We start from the raw sequence: 22,606 nt of genomic DNA on the forward strand, positions 1-22,606 counted from the left end.
AGGTCACTAGGATGGGAAGAAAAGCTCGTGGCTGGCACGTTCGTGGCCATCACGGAGTCGAATCGGCAGAGACCGCGGATTTACACTGCGCAGGAGAGGAATCGCAGTGATCACCAGTGTGGCCCTGACGTCTGTGGCGTGAGGTGTTGCTCAAACGCCTGACGAAAGAGTGGGTAGTGGGCGGTGGAGGAGGGGGGGGGGATCCGGAAGAGGGGGGGGGGCGGCGGCAAACAGCCTGGCCCAGCCGTGGCCAGGGCGGGAGGGTCAGAGGCGGCAGCAGCGTCCGACCGCCACTGCGCTGGCTGCTGCACCGCGGGACGTGTCTGGTGAGTGCCCGCGTACCTCTGTCACCGCCGTGCGCTGTGCCTGGCTCTCACTTCAGTCGACTCAGTAGTCACCTGTTCTGTGTGTTACACACCCTTAAAAGCAGTGTCTGTGGGGACTGAGGGAACCTAAAGAAAGAACCGAGATTATTTCTCTTTTTCTTAACTTCTTCAAATTTTGATGAGCTAGCATTAATCACTACTATTACTACTACTACTCCATGGCACTACATCCCTTGTAGGGCCTCCTGGACACTCTCTGCTCACTCTTTACTGCTGGCTGCCTTGGCTCTCCATCTTCTAACTCCCATACTTCTCAAGTCCTGTACGTTGTCTAGCCATACCGTCCTTGGTCTGCCCCTTATACGACATCCACCGGTTTTTCCTTTTAAAACTTTCTTTCTACGTGTCACAACCAACGTAGTCGCTTACTATTTATTTCTGTCACTATATCCAGGTCATATATCTAAAAACAAAGATTCTGTAACTTACCATACGAAAGCGTTGGTACATGGATAGAGACACTAACAAACACAAACACACACACAAATTTCAAGCTTTCGCAACCCACGGTTGCTTCATCAGGAAAGAGGGAAGGAGAGGGAAAGACGAAAGGATGTGGGGTTTAACGGAGAGGGTAAGGAGTCATGCCAATCCCCTGCTTGTGTCTGTTTATGTGCGAATGGATGTGTGTGTGTGTGTGTGTGTGTGTGTGTGTGTGTGTGTGTGTGTGTGAGCTGTAGCGCAACAGCTCTTGTGATACATTCCCATATCCTTTCACTTCTGCTCATTCACTTCTTACAGCACAGTTCAAATAATAGCGCTAGCAGCCATATTCATGTGCCGCGTGTGTTTTGAACAGGTTTCTAAACGAATGTCATGTTTCATGTACGCATGTCAGACCTGCAGGACAGAAGGAACAGCAGAGACAAGACGGAACCATTACATAGAGTGGCAGTATATAGCAGACGTATTAATGGAATTTTTCCTAAATTTAATAAGAAAATGCAGTAAATTTGGAAGTAGAATTACGGTACACAGGGCAATTCAAAAGACTGTGCATAAAATGAAGAAGCTGATAGAGAAGTCGAAATACAACAACATAAGAATGTGAACTTGTGTCGGAAGTAAATCTGAAGCAGTGAGAGCTTTAGAGTGTTACGAGCACCACGACATTGAATGCAAACGCTTATTAGGTTTATCAAATGTCTTCTTTACTCAACAATTCTGTACAGCACTGAAGGTGTTAAAATTGGGGATTGGACAAAGCACAGCATCTGAAGTGGTTAGTTCGTTGCCTTCTGTCCTTGACAGAGTGAACCAGAATTTTCTACAGAGATGTTATTCCTATACTGAATACAGAGTTCGCCATTGGGAACACCTTCCGTAGTGTTTAACGCTACTGAATAAATAGTGCATTACCTTTGCTAAAACTTAAGACGCGTGTGCATCGACTGCCGTTGTTGTTCCTGACCTTCCAACGCATCTCCTGGTTCAGTGTTGCTTTCTAGGTTGTCAGATACTACCCTAACGTTTTTGTGTTTCGACTCCTGTATGAGCGCCTTCAGGTGTTGCGAAATCTTTTGAATCTCGCTAGAATGGAATCCATCACCAACACAACGATGGGCACAGGAGTTCACCTGTGTCCCCTTCCCTTCATCCTTCCCATCGTCACTCTGAAGATAATGAACTTCGCAAACCGACTTCACACTGCCCTGCCAAAAATTATCAATTCTGTATGAGTCTGAAGTAAGAAAGGCATGCAATGGATATAGCGACTGTTAACATGACCGGCCCACAGCCATTTAGCCGCCAAATCTCGAAACTGTTTCATCACTCACCGATATTATTTTCGCAACTGAACATGCCTGTACCTTCCGAACGCTTGTCGTAGCGTAGCACCTCCAATCCACGATGGTTTTTTTTCCTGTTACCTTTCAAGTCAAAAACTGCAGAAACTAGAATACACGTATAGTTGCGTAGGTTTCCGCGGCCAGCGTCAGTCGACATAAAAGTTTTCTGGGTAATGTACTGCATCATAATGTATCAAACTACTGCTGCTGGAGATAAACTTACGTTTTGGCCACGGTTGCAGCGGTCATCGTCTGTTTCTACTGACCAGTAGATACAGAGGAAGGCCGCTGCAACCGTGGCCGAAACGTTGGTTTTTCTCCAGCAGCAGTAGTTTGATACACTATGACGCTGTACCATACCCACAAAACTTCCACGTCGGTAGAATACACTTGTCTTGTTCTCTGTTTAAACAAAAGATTTGGCTGACTAGGTGGGCAACAGTCTTCGTTTGATGCTGATGACGCCGTGGCACAGGGTAGAAATTTCGAAGTTGAGTAACTGCAGGAAGCTACAAGACGACTTAGACAAATTTCCAGTTGGTGTGAGGAATGACAGCTAGCCCTAAACGTGGAATAACGTGATTTAATGCAGATGAATAGGAAGATCAAATCAGCAATATTCTGATACAGTATTACTAGCGTCTTGCTTGACATAGTCAAGGCATTTAACTGTCTGGGTGACGTTCTTTTCGAGAAACACTACTGAGAAAATTTAGAGACCCGTTGTTTTTCCCTCGCTCTGTTTGCGAGGGGAGCAAGAAAGGAAATAACAAGTAGTGGTACAGGGTACCCTCCACCACGCATCGTGCGGTGGCCTGCGGAGTGTTTATGTAGATGTGGATGTAGATAGTATTCAGATGTAGGAAAATGTAACACACCTTACAGAAACATAAGAGGTATTATTCGCCATCATTTGAAGAAATTCTGGGCAGTAGGTACCTATTTGTTTCAGTGGCTCATCAGGAAGGAGAACTTGCAGGGACGTGAGATGATGCATGGTACACAGTAACAAAAGACAGGGAAATCACAGAAAGTTAAGCTGTGTACTGCACTAACAACAGGCCATCTCTGTACTGGTTAATGGTGTCACGCTTACACCATGTAAATTTGATCCAGTACATCACAAAGAACAGAGCTGCTTTGGAAAGATTTGCAGCCCCCTCAGTTACACCAGATAGCTGTTGTTCATCTGCTGCGGTTCTAGGCGCTGCTACGGTCACGGGGTCGAATCTTGCCTCGGGCATGCATGTGTGTGATGTGCTTAGGTTAGTTAGGTTTAAGTAGTTCTAAGTGTAGGGGACTGATGACTTCAGATGTGCTTAGAGGCATTTGAACGATTTGTTCATCTGCTGCTGGTAGTTCAATGTTCGCTTCATTACCATGTTTTCTTTTCAGAAAAAAATACATATATATATATATATATATATATAAATACTTATACTTATATACAAATACTCTGTCCTATTTACAGCATGTTAATACTTGACAGTCCGCTTCACAACGAACACTGCTACTACTCATGTGGGTGATGGAGCATTTTAATTCGTGGTTGTAGGTATACTGATACCTTGTAGAAAGACTGGCTAATGCTGAACGTCCTTTTTTTTCGAGATGGTAGGGATTCATAATTTTCTGTTTCATATTACATGGAAGATTGTTGAATATCTTCTTATCGAGGGCGGTAACTCCATTCTGAATCCGGAACAAGAAGGAAAAGTTCGTCTGAATGCTGTTGTGATGTCTTGCATTGCCATTGTACAAATCACAGTAGAGCTGAAACTAATTTTTATTGTCAGTGACATAAACCAATAAGGAATGAAAATATTGGGAAGTGAGTGTAGCAAGATAAACCACTTGCGACAGTAATCTTCCTGTCCACTTCTGCTGCACAAACACTCTACTTAAAGTGCGCTGGCCCAGAAGGGGCAGCGAAATTATGAAAACTATGCCCACAATATTGGCTTCAGGGCAATACACTGACACGTGCTTCTAAGCGTAAATCGTGCTGAGCTGAGCATCTTAATTAGTTTATCTGTATTTTGACTCCATATTAACTACCTATCCATTTGGAATCCAAAGATTTTTAAACACCATGTTCCGTTTTGTTTGTGGTCATTAATGTCTACTTTCGTTGGCATTGAGTCATTATTCATTGTTTGAAATCACGTAACGTTAACCACTGTGATATTTAGAACGAAATGATCACCTGTGAACTTCATGTTAACCTATTCAGCTATCACTGAACCTTGTTCTGGGTGAATTAAGATGCCTGACTTGCGTGCTTCCACCACCAGCAAAGATTACATTTTTTGGGCTGCACTTTAGAGTCACTGGAAAATCACATGCACAGGTTAACAACAAGAGTGTGCCCAATGTCTACCTTTCTAGGACCTCAAATATTATGTCCCCTCCAACCTACACCCACTCTGAGATAAGTATCATTCCTGTGGAACCCCATCTTTCAAGTTACGAAGGTCATTAGTTTTCCAAGTAGAATTCTGTGATTCACACAATTCAGAGTTTTTGGAATGTTACCAAACATATCTGTAAGATACTGTTTCTTAATTAGCTCCGCAAACACTTAATTTGTGAGGTCTTACACTGATTTCTCTGTGGAGCCGACTTTACGAAAGCCAAACTGTGAGACGGTTAACAAGTTCTGCTCAGCTAAACAAGACAGTATTCTTTGACAGCCTCTTTCGAAGAGACGTTATAAAAGAATGGAAGGAGTGAAAAACATGTGTAACTAGAGGTGTTCACTTATCTCCAATTCATATAGAAGCTGCCACCACAGTACATTTTAGTGTCAGGAAATGTGCTTCAAGTCACTGATTGATTACACAAAAAGATTTGGTGTAATCCTGTCAAGTCAGCATAAAATTGAAACATATTTCTAGTACCTCCAACATAACCATCACAGCTGAAGATTTTTAGTGATCTCATAAACTTTTTAAACTTCTTATTGGTTGCTTGCTTGAAACTAATGTCTGTTGGTGGAGCAAGCAGTATCCACACAGTTATGTCTGACGCATATGTATTGTCTGTATTGGGTTTGCTGCCACAGTGAGGGCAGAGGATGACAGAGCAGGAGGTTGGTATCACATGAGTGTCAGGTCCGTTTGTTTAAGTTGGTATGTACTACAAAGAAGTCACAATACGTTTAGTATTTGGTAAAATGTTTTACATTACTTCTTTATAAGAAATTGTGCTTCTTTTCTCCATACAGCCCTCATCCATGCCACTAATAGGAAGTGGCCTTCCACTCTTTCACATATTGTGTATGCTCATGGTAACAGCAGTTTCAACTGTACGCCATGGTGTACAGCGATGGCGAAAAGTGGCCAATTACCTACGAGAGATAAGAATGAATTGAAAACTGTACCTCTGAAAACTGATAAAGTGAAGGATGGAGTGAAGTAACAAGTCTTAATGAATCCTAGTACCACCTGTGGTCGAAATATGACCAGTGGAGTTTCTTAAGTAATAGCCAACCCAAAATTTATTGTTGTTGTTGTGGTCTTCAGTCCTGAGACTGGTTTGATGCAGCTCTCCATGCTACGCTATCTTGTGCAAGCTTCTTCATCTCCCAGTACTTACTGCAAGCTACAACCATCTGAATCTGCTTAGTGTAGTCATCTCTTGGTCTCCCTCTACGATTTTTACCCTCCACGCTGCCCTCCAATACTAAATTTGTGATCCCTTGATGCCTCAGAACATGTCCTACCAACCGATACCTTCTTCTGGTCAAGTTATGCCAGAAGCTTCTCTTCTCCCCAATCCTGTTCAATACTTCCTCATTAGTTATGTGATCTATCCATCTAATCTTCAGCATTCTTCTGTAGCACCACATTTCGAAAGCTTCTATTCTCTTCTTGTCCAAACTATTTATCGTCCATGTTTCACTACCATACATGGCTACACTCCATACAAATACTTTCAGAAATGACTTCCTGACACTTAAATCTATACTCGATGTTAACAAATTTCTCTTATTCAGAAACGCTTTCCTTGCCATTGCCAGTCTACATTTTATATCCTCTCTATTTCGACCATCATCAGTTATTTTGCTCCCCAAATAGCAAAACTGCTTTACTACTTTAAGTGTCTCACTTCCTAATCTAATTCCCTCAACATCACCCGACTTAATTCGACTACATTCCATTATCCTCGTTTTGCTTTTGTTGATGTTCATCTTATATCCTTCTTTCAGGACACTATCCATTCCAAGTCCTTTGCTGTCTCTGACAGAATTACGATGTCATCGGCGAACCTCAACATTTTTATTTCTTCTCCATGGATTTTAATACCTACTCCGAATTTTTCTTTTGATTCCTTCACTGCTTGCTCAATATACAGATTGAATTACATCGGGGAGAGAGTACAACCCTGTCTCACTCCCTTCCCAACCAGTGCTTCCCTTTCATGTCCCTCGACTCTTATAACTGCCATCTGGTTTCTGTACAAATTGTAAATAGCCTTTTGCTCCCTGTATTTTACCCTTGCTACCTTCAGAATTTGAAAGAGAGTATTCCAATCAACATTGTCAAAAGCTTTCACTAAGTCTACAAGTGCTAGAAACGTAGGTTTGCCCTTCTTTAATCTAGCTTCTAAAATAAGTCGTAGGGTCAGTATTTTCTCATGTGTTCCAACATTTATATAGAATCCAACCTGATCTTCCCCGAGGTCGGCTTCTACTAGTTTTTCCATTCTTCTGTAAAGAATTCGCGTTATTATTTTGCAGCTGTGACTTATTAAACTGATTGTTCGGTAATTTTCACATCTGTCAACACCTGCTTTCTTTGGGATTGAAATTATTATATTCTTCTTGAAGTCTGAGGGTATTTCGCCTGTCTCATACATCTTGCTCACCAGATGGTAGAGTTTTGTCAGGACTGGCTCTCCCAAGGCCGTCAGTAGTTCCAATGGAATGTTGTCTACTCCGGGGGCCTTGTTTCGACTCAGGTCTTTCAGTGCTCTGTCAAGCTCTTCACGTAGTATCGTATCTCCCATTTCATCTTCATCTACATCCTCTTCCATTTCCATAATATTGACCTCAAGTACATCGCCCTTGTATAGACCCTCTATATACTCCTTCCACCTTTCTGCTTTCCCTTCTTTGCTTGGAAATGGGTTTCCATCTGAACCCTTGATGTTCATACAAGTGGTTCTCTTATCTCCAAAGGTCTCTTTAATTTTCCTTTAGGCAGTATCTACCTTACCCCTAGTGAGATATGCCTCTACATCCTTACATTTGTCCTCTATCCATCCCTGCTTAGCCATTTTGCACTTCCTGTCGATCTCATTTTTGAGACGTCTGTATTCCTTTTTGCCTGCTTCATTTACTGCATTTTTATATTTTCTCCTTTAATCAATTTAATTCAATATTTCTTCTGTTACCCAAGGATTTCTACTAGCCCTCGTCTTTTTACCTACTTGATCCTCTGCTGCCTTCACTACTTCATCCCTCAAAGCTACCCATTCTTCTTCCACCGTATTTCTTTCCCCCATTCCTGTCAATTGCTCCTTTATGGTCTCCCTGAAACTCTGTACAACTTCTGGTTCTTTTAGTTTATCCAAGTCCCATCTCCTTAAAGTCCCCTCACTACCTTATCTCTCAAAGCTACCCATTCTTCTTCTATTGTATTTCTTTCCCCAATTCCTGTCAATTGTTCTCTTATGCTCTCCCTGAAACTCTGTACAACCTCTGGTTCTTTCAGTTTATCCAGGTCCCATCTCCTTAAATTCCCACCTTTTTGCAGTTTCTTTAGTTTTAATCTACATTTCATAACCAGTAGATTGTGGTCAGAGTCCACATCTGCCTCTAGAAATGTCTTACAATTTAAAACTTGATTCCTAAATCTCTGTCTTCCCATTATATAATCTATCTGATACCTTTTAGTACCTCTAGGTTTCTTCCATGTATACAGCATTCTTTTATGATTCTTGAACCAAGTGTTAGCTATGATTAAGTTGTGCTCTGTGCAAAATTCTGCCAGGCGGGTTCCTCTTTCATTCCTTACTCCCATTCCATATTCACCTACTACGTTTCCTTCGCTCCCTTTTCCTACTACCGAATTCCAGTCACCCATGACTATTAAATTTTCGTCACCCTTCACTATCTGAATAATTTCTTTTATTTGATCATACATTTCTTCAATTTCTTCGTCATCTGCAGAGCTAGTTGGCGTATAAACTTGTACTACTGTAGTAGGTGTGGGCTTTGTATCTATCTTGGCCACAATAATGCGTTTACAATGCTGTTTGTAGTAGCTTTCCCGCATTCCTATTTTCCTATTCATTATTAAACCTACTCCTGCATTACCCCTATTTGATTTTGTGTTTATAACCCTGTAGTCACCTGACCAAAAGTCTTGTTCCTCCTGCCACCGAACCTCACTAATTCCCACTATATCTAACTTTAACCTATCCATTTCCCTTTTTAAATTTTCTAACCTACCTGCCCGATTAAGTGATCTGACATTCCACGCTCCGATCCGTAGAACGCCAGTTTTCTTTCTCCTGATAACGACATCGTCTTGAGTAGTCCCCGTCCGGAGATCCGAATGGGGGACTATTTTACCTCCGGAATATTTTACCCAAGAGGACGCCATCATCATTTAACCATACAGTAAAGCTGCATGCCCTCGGGAAAAATTACGGCCGTAGTTTCCCCTTGCTTTCAGCCGTTCACAGTATCAGTACAGCAAGGCCGTTTTGGTTAGTGTTACAAGGCCAGATCAGTCAATCATCCAGACTGTTGCTCCTGCAACTACTGAAAAGGCTGCTGCCCCTCTTCAGGAGCCACACGTTTGTCTGGCCTCTCAACAGATACCCCACCGTTGTGGTTGCACCTACGGTACGGCTATCTGCATCGCTGAGGCACGCAAGCCTCCCCACCAACGGCAAGGTCCATGGTTCATGGGGGGAGGAAATTTATTGTAAAGTATTTATAGTAAATATTCTTTGATAATTCATTAAATGTGCTTGATCGCTGTGTTCACAAATACAGAACTTCAAAGCATCAAAAGATCAGCCTGTACTTCTAGCTGCTTGTCTTAATAAAATGCCAACAATTTTGATTGTTTGTCTTTGTGGGTTATTAATGTCAATATGAAATGCAGGAATAATTAGGAATCGTGGTCTTTAAAACTTAAAAGGTGAAATACTACCTGTTTAAACGTACAGACTTATGGATCATAATTCGCTTTTTCGTGTGATTAAAACTGGGAGGTCAAATGCATTATAACACATATCAACGTTTGAAATGCATTTTGATCCATTAAATGATGATTATTTTGTATTTATATTTCTAATAAGAAGAACAACATACTTAACTTTTATTGTAATTTGTGTGGCAGCAAACCACTTACAGAGAGAGGATTCAGAAATTCTACTGGTTAGGAATTATTAGAGCCGTTATTTCAGAAGCAGAAGTAGTTTTGCAATCTCTAGCCCTTGAGTAATTCACAGGTGATCTCTTGTTATTTATGTACTTGTTTGTGTTTTCAACGACATAATCAATTATCTCAGTGTCAAATAATTTGAGAAAACTTTCAATTTCAGTTTTAGCTTCTCTACCATTGCGTTTCGGGCCCGATAGGACTTTGATTATATTCTTACGTTTTGGTTTCCCTGGTAGTGCTAACGGATTATTTATCCACAAAGTTTCTTGGTCCTTAGCAATATAAAAATGGCAGTCATCATGTGGCATTCGTTTCACTTCATTCCCGTCAACGCATGACTGCTCAGATTCGCCGGAATGATCTACAGTTTCAATTGTTTCTGCTTCCTGTTCGCTGTCAGAGAAATCTGCGTAATCTTCTTTGTCAGATGATTGCATAAGAAGACGCTCAATTTCTTTTGATGTTAGTCCTTTCCTTTGTGCGAACGTGGGAGACGATATAATAATTCTAATACCAAATCAATGTTAATAACTAAATCATCATTCACCCCCAGAGTTGTTAAACAGAGCTTCTAATCATCAAGACATTCCACAGTGGTACAACTACATGTACTTACATTAGCGGGCGCGTGCGGTACGCAGTGCCGTCTCGGTGCAGTCGTCCGTTTCGCGGGTGAGTCACAGCTGTTGCGACGGGCATAATGACGGGCATAATGACGGCGCAGTGAGGTAGTTTGGCGCCTGAGTGAACAACCGGAGCATATCTAGCGCCACTGTTGTGTGCTCGGCCTGCTCACGTAATTATTGAACGGAAACAAAATTGGCGGCACTGTATGCCGCCACGCGCCCGCGGCAGGGTTAACAGATGAACTGGATACTAAAAGGGCTACAATGGAAGACATTGTAGTTGTTAAGTTTAATGCAAAACAGGACATCATACAAGAAAATGTGGATAGTAGGATAATGAAGCAATATGGGGGACTTCACAGGTCGAATAACAGAGCAGGCAACAAAGTAAACTGATGTTGCCACCAATGTTAACAGTCTCACAGAGAACTTATTCGATGCAGTACATCAAGTAGCATATACAGAGTTTAAGCAATATTTTTGTAGTGTTACATATCATCAGTTTACAGAATAGGTCATCCAGTTTTGTAGCCTAATACTAGTCATTGCCAAGAAGAACTACAAACAGTGTGGAGCGCAGTTATAGACACTCAAAATAGCTTGCAAAACAAACAAATTGGAAATCATGTAGGTTTACCTGTGGATCTCGTAGAAGATTGGAATTGGGCAGTGGTCTAAATTTGGCTAAACAGTTCCCCAAGTCTAAGGCAGAGGGGGAAGTTCATCCAATCTATTTCTTGGGAGTATAATATATAAAATTATCCAGTAAGTGAAGTGATCACAAGAAGATAGATTTCGTGTTAGCATATTTATCCAAAGACGCATCACAATGGGGGAGTGCTCATATTGAAGATTTTAAAACATAGTAGGGCATCCAGAAGAGGCTTACGAGGAAATACTGGTTATCCAGTATCCAAGAGAAGCTAACATTACAGCTTTTGGGTCCAAAGTACTACCACAGCTCTTGGGGCACTTCCAAGAAATTTATCAAATGGCATTTCACTAAGGCAAAGTAAGAGTATTTAGACGATGTATTAGATGAAACTCACTTAGTTAAAGTGTAGGCTACCATAGTATGTCACAAAAGAAATATTGATCTACTATTCCTAATCGAGTGGGTAGATACATTAAATACAGGGAAGAACAAAACGCAGCAAGACCCGGAGAGAAACAGTAATAAAAGCATTGGGTAACCATTTGAAAGTTCAAGTACATTAAATTAAAAAAAGGAAAATTAAGTAACAATATGAAAAAAATAATATCAAATGAAAATAACCAAGTTAAGTCTCAAGTGCTCATACCTCAAAGTAACCCAACGACACAGGTCAGTGCACCGATGTAGAGGTTATAAATACTAACAAAGCTACGATTAGGGTAGCTATCCGATAGTTATCACGCAAAATGATGAGAATCCTGTGTCCAGGGCCAAGATCCAAGATGTGACTGAACACTATGGGGCTAATATGTAGAAAAACATATATCTTTTAGCACACTATTTACTAACAAAGGTAATTACAGGAGGAAATCCATAATGTTTAAACCTAAAGTATCTGAAGTTTTGTATGGGAATAATGTAGAGATATATGTAGATTCTGGTAGTGATATTTCTCTAATATCCGAAGAGTTGTTTACAATATGCAAAACGAAGGAAATATTACCGACATTATCTGTAACTTGTGTGTACATGGGTGTTGTGTGCTGTCCTTAGGTTAGTTAGGTTCAAGTAGTTCTAAGTTCTAGGGGACTGATAACCGTAAATGAGTCCCATAGTGCTCAGAGCCATTTCAACCATTTTGTGTATATATAGTTGCAACTGTCGGAAATAAGGTAAGCTAATTAAAGAAGAAACAAGTATTCCAATACAGATTGGACCTCTTTCTTTCACATAAACTTTATTAGTAATACCTAACATAAATATGAAAGTATTGTTAGCTTTAGGTTGGTTACTTGCTGAAGCATCATGTAATACTTGACTTTTCTGGTAGAACTTTAAGATGTAGTGTGGATGACTACAGGGTCCAAGTAGCTTTTAAGCCAAGTTCTCATGTAAATATAGAAATCCTTCATACAGACAGATTATGCACACTAACTAGCGCTGTGTATTACTGGAACAGAGTACTGAAGATGTTTACGATCAGCCCAGAAAAGACATTCGAATAAAAGCATTCCAGTCAAATTTATTGACAGATACACAGAAACAAGAGCTGTATGACATTCTAAGTGCATATAGTGATGTCTTCTTGGACAAACCTGGCGAAATCGGCAGTTGTGTTTGCAGTTTTAAGATGAAAAAGACAGAACCTTTCCTCTGTAAACTGTATCTAGTTCCAACTAGTCTCAAGAATGCTGCTGAGGAGGAAATTCAAAAAATGATAGACCAACATATAATTGAGCAAAGTATTACTGCATCCCTCCATGAACCATGGACCTTACCATTGGTGGGGAGCCATACTGTGGGTGCCACCACAATGTAGGAGTGTCTTTTGAGAGGTCGTGTCGTTCCTGAAGAGGGGCAGGAGCCTTTTCAGTAGTTTCTGGGGCAATAGCCTGGATGATTGACGGGTCTGGCCTTGCTGTGATGGTACTGCGAACGGCTGAAAGCAAGGGGAAACTACAGCCATAATTTTTCCCAAGGGTGTGCAGATTTACTGTATGGTTAAATGTTAGTGGTGTCCTCTTGGGTAAAATATTCCCCCATTTGGATCTCCGGGAGGGGCTACTCAAGAGTCCTTGTTATGAGGAAAAACAAAATGCATTCTACAGGTCAGAGTGTGGAATATCAGCTCTCTTAATTGGGCAGGTAGGTTAGAAAATTTAAAAAGGGAAATAGATAGGTTAAAGTTAAATAACTGGGATTCGATTGCAGGAAAAGGAAGAGAAGGAAAAGTGGTAGGTGAATATGGATTGGGAGGAATGAAAGAGGAAGTCGCCTGGTAGAATTTTGCACAGAGCGTAACTTAATCATAGGTAACACTTAGTTTAAGAATCATGACAGAAAGTTGTATATGTGGAAGAGACATGGAGACACTGGAAGGTTTCAGATAGATTATATAGTGGTAAGACAGAGCTTTAGGAACCAGGTTTAAACTGAAGGACATTTCTAGGAGCAGATGTGGTCTCTGACCACAATATATTGGTTCTGGGTATATACGATCCGGGACAACTGGCAAATCTGGGAAAACCCTGGGAATTTTTTCATCCGGGAGAAAACAGGGAAACATATGGGAATTTTATAGAATTCAGAGAATTTCTCTTTGTTTTAGTTTTCAGTTAAATTTTTGTAGTTTGGACTCGTAAGAACTGCTATTAGAGCAAAGAATTTTACTTTAGCCAGCTACTTCAAAATAATACTGCAGCAATGAAATATTAAGGGGATAAAAATGTAAGTTGCAAAGGAAATGTACCGTTTACAACAACAACACACAAACATCTGCCAATAGCAAAACGTGTCAAAGGCATTAGGACGACGACTATGCAATACTTCACAACGAAAAACTGCTTCCGATGGGCGTGACGTCACAACGTGATGTATCAGGTTCCTTTGAGCAGTTGCCAGCGGGCTTACGCGCATGCGCAGTTGGGTCGCGTGTGAGCAGCGCCTTCTCCCACTTCTGGCTGCTCGAAGTGTGGCTGTTATCTCTACCAGCAGTGGAAACAAGCAGCCAGGTGCTACGCGGAAGAAATGTTTCTGGCGCGCCCAAGCTGCCAGATTCGCGCATGCACAGAGCAGTCAGAGTTGTATAGGGATTACAGGCAGTCTCCACGTGAACTGTGTTTACCTTTAGTGATTTTGCTGTTTCCTCTTGGTTTACAGCTCTCAGGTTAAATGAGAACAAAACGGATCTCTGTGGCTGAGAGCTATAAAGTTTATTAAAATACATTCACATAATTACGGAAGACTAAAATACACTCCTGGAAATGGAAAAAAGAACACATTGACACCGGTGTGTCAGACCTACCACACTTGCTCCGGACACTGCGAGAGGGCTGTACAAGCAATGATCACACGCACGGCACAGCGGACACACCACGAACCGCGGTGTTGGCCGTCGAATGGCGCTAGCTGTGCAGCATTTGTGCACCGCCGCCGTCAGTGTCAGCCAGTTTGCCGTGGCATACGGAGCTCCATCGCAGTCTTTAACACTGGTAGCATGCCGCGACAGCGTGGACGTGAACCGTATGTGCAATTGACGGACTTTGAGCGAGGGCGTATAGTGGGCATGCGGGAGGCCGGGTGGACGTACCGCCGAATTGCTCAACACGCAGGGCGTGAGGTCTCCACAGTACATCGATGTTGTCGCCAGTGGTCGGCAGAAGGTGCACGTGCCCGTCGACCTGGGACCGGACTGCAGCGACGCACGGATGCACGCCAAGACCGTAGGATCCTACGCAGTGCCGTAGGGGACCGCACCGCCACTTCCCAGCAAATTAGGGACACTGTTGCTCCTGGGGTATCGGCGAGGACCATTCGCAACCGTCTCCATGAAGCTGGGCTACGGTCCCACACACCGTTAGGCCGTCTTCCGCTCATGCCCCAACATCGTGCAGCCCGCCTCCAGTGGTGTCGCGACAGGTGTGAATGGAGGGACGAATGGAGACGTGTCGTCTTCAGTGATGAGAGTCACTTCTGCCTTGGTGCCAATGATGGTCGTATGCGTGTTTGGCGCGGTGCAGGTGAGCGCCCCAATCAGGACTGCATACGACCGAGGCACACAGGGCCAACACCCGGCATCATGGTGTGGGGAGCGATCTCCTACACTGGCCGTACACCTCTGGTGATCGTCGAGGGGACACTGAATAGTGCACGGTACATCCAAACCGTCATCGAACCCATCGTTCTACCATTCCTAGACCGGCAAGGGAACTATCTGTTCCAACAGGACATTGCACGTCCGCATGTATCCCTTGCCACCCAACGTGCTCTAGAAGGTGTAAGTCAACTACCCTGGCCAGCAAGATCTCTGGATCTGTCCCCCATTGAGCATGTTTGGGACTGGATGAAACGTCTCACGCGGTCTGCACGTCCAGCACGAACGCTGGTCCTACTGAGGCGCCAGGTGGAAATGGCATGGCAAGCCGTTCCACAGGCTACATCCAGCATCTCTATGATCGTCTCCATGGGAGAATAGCAGCCTGCATTGCTGCGAAAGGTGGATATACACTGTACTAGTGCCGACATTGTGCATGCTCTGTTGCCTGTGTCTACGTGCCTGTGGTTCTGTCAGTGTGATCATGTGATGTATCTGACCCCAGGAATGTGTCAATAAGGTTTCCCCTTCCTGGGACAATGAATTCACGGTGTTCTTATTTCAATTTCCAGGAGTGTATGTTACTAATCTTAGTTTTCTAATTATATTTTATTTGGCAGTCGCGCATTAACTGCTTGCACAATAATTTATTTTTATCGATATCCTAAAAAAAAAGATTTGGCTCTCATTAATGTTTTCCGCAGAGGCAGTCACTAATTTTTTTGAAACACTGTTATTAATGTCAACTGTTTGCGGAATTTCAAGTGGACGTTATTATCTTGAGGGACATATCACATTATGCCATAACAAAGAACTAAGCACGAGATAGTACGCTACGGGAGGTACTTCCGAAAATTTGCATCCCGAAAACCACACTTAAGAGTTTCATATCATTTTGGGGCCTACTTGTTTGTGAATCTGGAAATACGAAAATGCCCTTTAAGTCGAATTACGCCTTTTACAATATTCTGATACGCTTGGAGAATCCTCTGATGTCCTGTTTCACTTACGACGTAATGTAAGATCTCTTAATGCTATATACGTACGAATATACTGGCTGCTTATGTCATCGTAGCTGGGCATGCACAGTAACGCCGTTTTCTGCCCGTCTGACAACTGCTGACACGAGTTGTAAGAGGCCACGGGAAACTATTACGGTTGGTGGTTTACGCAATACCGGTTATGTCTCCACGTGAACTCTGTTTACCTTTAGTGATTTTGCTGTGTCCTCTTGGTTTACAGCTCCATGTCAAATGAGAAAAAAACGGATGTCTGTGGCTGAGAGCTATAAATTTTATTAAAATACATTCACATTATTACAGAAGACTAACATATGCTATTAATACTAGTTTTCTGATTTTATTTTATTTCGAGCTTTTTGGCAGTCGCGCGAAACTGCCTTGCAGAACAATGAACATTTTTTTGTCGATTTCCTGAAAAAAAATACAATTTTTTCCGCAGATTCAGTCCATTTTTTTGGAAACACTATTACTAGTGTCAACTGTTTGAGGAATTTCAAGTGTACGTTATTATCTTGAGGGACATGTGACATTATCCTATAGTAAAGGACTAAACACGAGACAATACGGTACAGGCACTCCAAGAAAATTTGCATCCCGTAAACCACATTGAAAACTTTGATATCATTTTGGGGCCTACTTCATTGTGAATCAGGAAATACGAATAAGTCCTTTAATTCAAATTATGCCTTTTACAAAATACTGATGCTCTTGGAGAATCCTCTGATACCCTGTTTCACTTAAGACGCAACATAAGATCTCTTAATGCTATATACGTACGTATATACGGGCTGCCTGTGTCATCGTAGCTGTGCAGGCACAGTAACGCCGTTTCCTGCCTCTCTGACAACTGCTGAAACGAGTTGTGACAGGCGACGGGAAATTATTACGATTGGCGGTTTACTCAATACAGGTTATTTTACGTGTGCGAACGTGCTTTCAATTTCTTAACTTGCAGAGCGTTTGATTCTCATTTAAAGCTGAACACTTTGAGGGCCAGTCACTCTGGAAGAATTTCGAGCCCAGACGACCACACATTTGCGTCATTACTTGTGTGATGTATAGAAGGGCAACAGACGCAAAAGGCAGATACTATATGCGAAAGCTTAGTTGTTCTTGTAGCTACATTGTGTACACTCTTTGACATAATACTCGACCGGAGGCCGGCCACTGAAGACGCTAAGTCCGCGCCGATCGCGACATGGGACAAATAAACCGAGCAGCTAGCTTTTCCGGTTACCTGCACAATCTGGCAGCACTGTAGACTGCCGCACTTCCTGGAGGAAGTCTTGTCCATTGTTAGAGAAAGTCTGGACGGTTTACGCCCGTGGTCTAGCGGTAGAGTGCGTTGTTTCTGTCTGAGGATCGAGACCAGCTGGCGAAAACAAATTTTTTTTTTAGCCTCTTCTTTCTGAATGTTGAGAACGTGAATGTAATGGAGGCGCAAATTCAATGTGTTCCAGTACCTGACAGACCGTTAGCAAACTTTTACCCACTAACCATCTTGTGGCAGACTTCCTGCAGACTGTCCCCCTCTGGACGCCGTATGCGTCAAAGCTCCGGGACCCACCTGCTGGCTGCCGGCAGCGGCCGTGCTGCACTCCCCCGCTCTTTATCGAAAGCGCCTGCTGCCGCTCATCGCTTTCGATAATTTAAAACGCTTTATTATTATTAAATGTTACTCCACTGAAAATGTCTACGATTTCCATTCACGCCCGGAAGCAACAGAGACAGACGGCCTGATTAGTAGGTGGGTACTGTATTACATTAATCGGCAAGAGCTGAGTATGGCCCGAAATTAATTTTGTAGACTGGGACGAAATTAAATCACCTCACTACATTCGATGAATTTATAAAAGCTTCATACCTCGTTTCATTTCCTTTCAAAGTCAATTATTTGTACAACTTTTGGCCTGTATTCGAATGTTTTCGTCAAGCCAGAGTGAGCGTCTGCGGTGTAAGGTGTATTACAGTTTCTGTTTCATTCCTTATGGTAAATCTATGCGATAAACTGTGAGAATACCTTGCAATGCATGCTCTGTGGCAGTCCAGGAACACTGCAAATTTGGAGGTCCATGTATGTATTCATGAATGCGATAAACTGTGAGAATACCTCGCAATGCATGCTCTGTGGCAGTCCAGCAACACTGCAAATTAGGAGGTCCATGTATGTATTCATGAAGTAATTAACGTTGATCAGAAGTGATAGTTAAGGTTATCAGATGTAAACCGGAAAAAGTTATCCTTTTTCAGGTTTCAGAGAACGGAAAAGGAATTTCTAACGCCGGTGTCAGAAAACGTCTACAATTAAATCCTATTAAAAAAATTTGGAGGAGATGAACTATATCAATCAACATGTTCACTTCATAAACAGCCCCCTGACATGTTAGACCTATATGACGAACAAAGCTCAAATTCGAATCATTGACAGTCGGTTTGAATCTTTTCAGAAACTATTTTACATGCCGGCCGGTGTGGCCGAGCGGTTCTAGGCGCTTCAGTCTAGAACTACACGACCGCTACGGTCACAGGTTCGAATCCTGCCTCGGGCATGGATGTGTGTGACGCCCTTAGGTTAGTTAGGTTTCAGTAGTTCTAAGTTCTAGGAGACTGATGAGCTCAGATGTTAAGTCCCACAGTGCTCAGAGCTATTTGAACTATTTTACAGTGAAGCACCTTGGCACTTGACAATCCCTGATATCAACATATTTTACTAGGTCCAAATTGCACGAAAGTTTATGTGTAAAGGCATTCTTCAGATTTCGTATAAGGAATTTTTACTAGCATCGAGCAACTCCATTAATTAAAATGGAAAATAGAAGGTTGTGGTCAGCGGCTTTCACCGAGATTGGAACTGCTATCTCATATAACAATAGCATCGCAACGCATAACGGAACCATTTTTTTTTTAATCTAATGAAGCGCTGCAGGAGCAGGACGGCGGGTAGGGCAGGGGTCGACACCCATAGCCTGGCATTCCCGCCGCCACGCCCAAGCAACGTGTTCGGGTTCGAGGATCGAAGGATCAGGAAGAGGATGTCGTGGGTTTGTCGAAGTTTTATTTATTTATGTCTTTAATTTTTATAACTTTTTTTTCATGACATAGAAAGATCCTACAACTGCCGTAGCCGAGCGTCCGAGTCGTCTTCTCGTCTGTTGGGAGGGGTTCCCCCCTATTCCGTGCGTAGAGGATCAATATGCTCGAGGATTCTTCATTTTCAGCGTCTCATACCCGGAACGCCCCAGTGAGCAGGAGGATCCGCAAATAATGAGCCTAAATAATTTGCGAAACGGGTTCTGTACTTCGGGTGGCGGCTGAAAGCAGCATGTGTTGTCATCAATAGGGACCAAAAGTCGAGTGTGCCTTTGGGAGCATCGCAAAATATGTAGTAAACGGCCATGCCTTTTAGCCAGTTAACGGCGTTCGTTCTGGTTGATGGAAAGTATACGTCGTCGGGGCGCAATGTATCATCAGGGCAGACTGACTCCTGCCATCGCCGCAAGAGTAACGCCAGCATGCGCTGCGTCAGTAGCCAGCACTCGCTGGTCGCCTCACACGTCAGACGGTGTGCATCCGAGTCAGCGACTGAGCATGTCGGACACATGGGGTCGTCCATCAGACGTATGGAATGTAGCCTCTGACGAGTAGCGAACTTCCCATTCACAACCACATACCACAATGAACGCGCCGTCGTAAGTAGGAAAGGCGTGTGTATCGTTCGCCACACTGTGTTCCATGCAACTTCAGGATGTCTGTGGACGACCGTATTTACAGGTTGCCGCTGTTGATAGAGGCGATAATAGTCTTTTGTGCCGGAGTTCCGTGTCGTCGGAAGTTCTGACCGTAAGTAGCTGAAGTCAAGCAAGAACTCTCTGATGTGGGTGAGTGCCGGTGAAATGTGTCCTACAGAAACCGGGGGATGCAGAGAGTGTGGTGTCACTTCCGCTATCAGAGTGCCCGTCAGAGTGGCGTGGGCAGAGGTCAACTTGCGACGCATAGTGTTGAGATAAAGCGATCGCGCGCGGTTATATACATGAATTAAACCGATACCGCCAGCCCGCTGCGCTAGTGTCAGGGTGGCGTATCGGACTTTAAAAACAAGACCGGTGCTTACGAAATGGTCATATGCTGCTTGAAATCTGTCGGCCATCGTAGCCGTCAAGGGAATGATATGCGCAAAATAGTTCAGTTTTGAGACAAGATAGGTGTTGACATAACGTGTTCTGAGGAGCAGTTTGTTGTCCTGCAGCATAGCACGTGTCTGGTGTAGGAGCCGACGGTACGTAGCTATAGAATTGCACTCCTAAACACTTGAGTACGGGCACCTTGTCAAAGGGCACCGCCGTTGTGTGGGAAAGCCCCCCTCCGACAACCATGTATTTTGTCTTCTTCACGTTGATGACATTCCCAGCGACCGCCCCGTACTGGCGTAGCCACTGTAGCGCCATATGCATTTCATCCTGTGATCTGCCCAGGAACACCACGTCATCGGCGAATGCACCACAACGAGAGGTCACGTCCCGCAAGGAGATACCAGATAATCGCTGCCGTAGACCAGGTAAAGCAGGTTCAAGCGCTGCAGCAAATAATATACCGGACAGGGGGCACGCTTGTCGCACTGACCGTCCAACAACAATGTGACCAACCTGATAACCGTTGAGCATCATGCGGGAGCGCGCTCCGTGGACCAGTCGAAGGACCACCTGTGCACACTCCGGAGAGAGGCCCATGTGTTGCAAAACTGCGCGTAAGAAGCCGTGGTCGACGCGGTCGAATGCGTGGTCAAAATCGACGGCGACAAGGGCGCCTAGTATTTTGCAGGTCGCCGTCAAAGCAATTACGTCGCGGTATGCTGCTAACGCCGTATTAATGTTGCTGACACCACCTAAACATGTCTGATCGGTGTCGATGGCTTTCCCGTTAGCGGTGTGGAGACGCGCGAAGATCTAGCAGTCGTTGTTGAGGAGTGTGAGTGGGTCACCTACAAACACCATTCGGTTTCGGTACTGGGATCAAGATGCCTTCTGTGAATTCTGTGGGGTCAGTGAAATCAGGGCGGATCAGGTCTTGAAACATTTGGAGCCACTTGTCACCCATTAGGTGGTAAAAAGTGCGGTAGAATTCCAGGGGTAAACCGTCCGGTCCAGGCCACATGTTCGGTGCTCCACGTGCCAAGGCCGATGTCAGCTAGTCGGGTGTAATGGGCAGCAGCAGACTATAATCAGGTGCCACGTCCAGAGGGGCGGGAAAATCGTGCGACAGCTCGTCATAATCACGTACATTTCGCGGATCTTCCATGTACAAGGACCCATAGTATCTGGCGAACGTGTGCGCGATGTCCGTTTGTGTCACTGCGCGGCCGCCCTCCTCCGTGTTTACCGCCGTAATGAGCTGACGTTTGCGGTGGCGCCTCTCGCGCACAATGTGATACACTGACGTCGTTTCGTTGGGGCTACAGTCTTGTACTCGCGCACGGATGCGGACACCTTCTAGCTGCTCTGTCCTGATGCGAAGTAGACGAGCTTTGATGCGTTGTACGGGCATCTGACGTTCGGGAGACGGTGGTTACGTCGCCAGCTCACGTAACGCTGTATAGTAACATTCCGATGTTGCCCTTTGCCAGTTCGATCTGTCACGCCCGTAGACCATCAAGGTCTTTTGGAGTGCAGGTTTGACACATTCCAGCCACCACAGCGACGTGGTAGCATGGCCAGGCGCCTGATACATCGACGCCACGTGTCAGTGACTGCTGGCCGACACGCTTCCTCGCGAAGGAGGGAGACGTTCAGCGTCCACCGGCCCCTGCTGCGTGTTGTGAGTTGTCGAGGCGAGGTGACAGTGCACATGTACGCGAGATGGTCCGTGGAGGCTGTCGGCCAGAGTTCTGCATCACGGGTTGCTGTGCGCAGGGCACGCGAGACGTATATCCGGTCCAGACGACTGGCAGAATGGCTGGTAAAGGGCGTATATCCACTCTGGGTCCCATGGTGTAAGAGCCATGTGTCGTGGAGCGCGAGGTCACGTATGAATGCGTGTAGAGCCGGGCATGGGACGTAATAAGGTATCTGGTCCTCGGGCCGCAGAACACTGTTAAAATCGCCGCCCACTATGTAATGGTCCATATTTCCTTGCAAAAGTGGGGCTACCTCCTCCGAATAGAAGACATGCCTGTCACCACGGTGCGAAGTACCAAAGGGAGCGTAGACGTTAATGAGGCGGACTGCGCCAAGTGTGAGTGCGATGCCTCGCCCCTTCGGCAAGTACGTCACGTCCGTCGCGTCTATGCCATCTCGGAGAAGGATGGCCGTTCTTCCTGCGCCATCGCCTACGGGTAGGCTGTACGTGGTGTAGCCATATAGGTCTAAACACAGCTCGGGACGGAACTCCTGGAGAAGGGCAATGTCCAAGTCTGCCGCTCTGATCATGTTGTGTAACATGCGGGTCTTGACAGTGGAGTGGACACGATTTATATTGACTGTTCCCACACGGTATGACTGAGACATATCAAGTGGCGGAGGCAATGTGCCGGTGCAAGCCTACAGTGATAACACACACCACACAGCCATCGATCAGCACGCTGTGCATTACTGTGCCGTATGAGTCCCTGATTGGCAGAGCCCTCCGGGCACAATGT

At 44.3% G+C, this 22,606-nt stretch overlaps 1 protein-coding gene across 6 annotated transcripts in view; it reads left to right on the forward strand.

Moving 5' to 3' along the window:
- The first annotated feature begins 234 nt into the window (after positions 1 to 234).
- Positions 235 to 22,606, forward strand: part of LOC126294950 (ankyrin repeat domain-containing protein 39-like) — a 172,189-nt gene continuing 149,817 nt past the window's right edge. For 3 of the 6 annotated variants that reach the window (XM_049987167.1, XM_049987171.1, XM_049987170.1), the window contains exon 1: positions 257 to 326. The gene's annotated coding sequence lies outside the window, so the exon portion shown is untranslated. Of the gene's footprint in view, positions 327 to 22,606 lie in introns of all 6 variants that reach the window. The other 3 variants (XM_049987168.1, XM_049987166.1, XM_049987169.1) reach the window with 3 other exon arrangements.

Source organism: Schistocerca gregaria, chromosome 11 (assembly GCF_023897955.1).
Source record: "Schistocerca gregaria isolate iqSchGreg1 chromosome 11, iqSchGreg1.2, whole genome shotgun sequence".
NCBI classification, from domain to species: domain Eukaryota; kingdom Metazoa; phylum Arthropoda; class Insecta; order Orthoptera; family Acrididae; genus Schistocerca; species Schistocerca gregaria.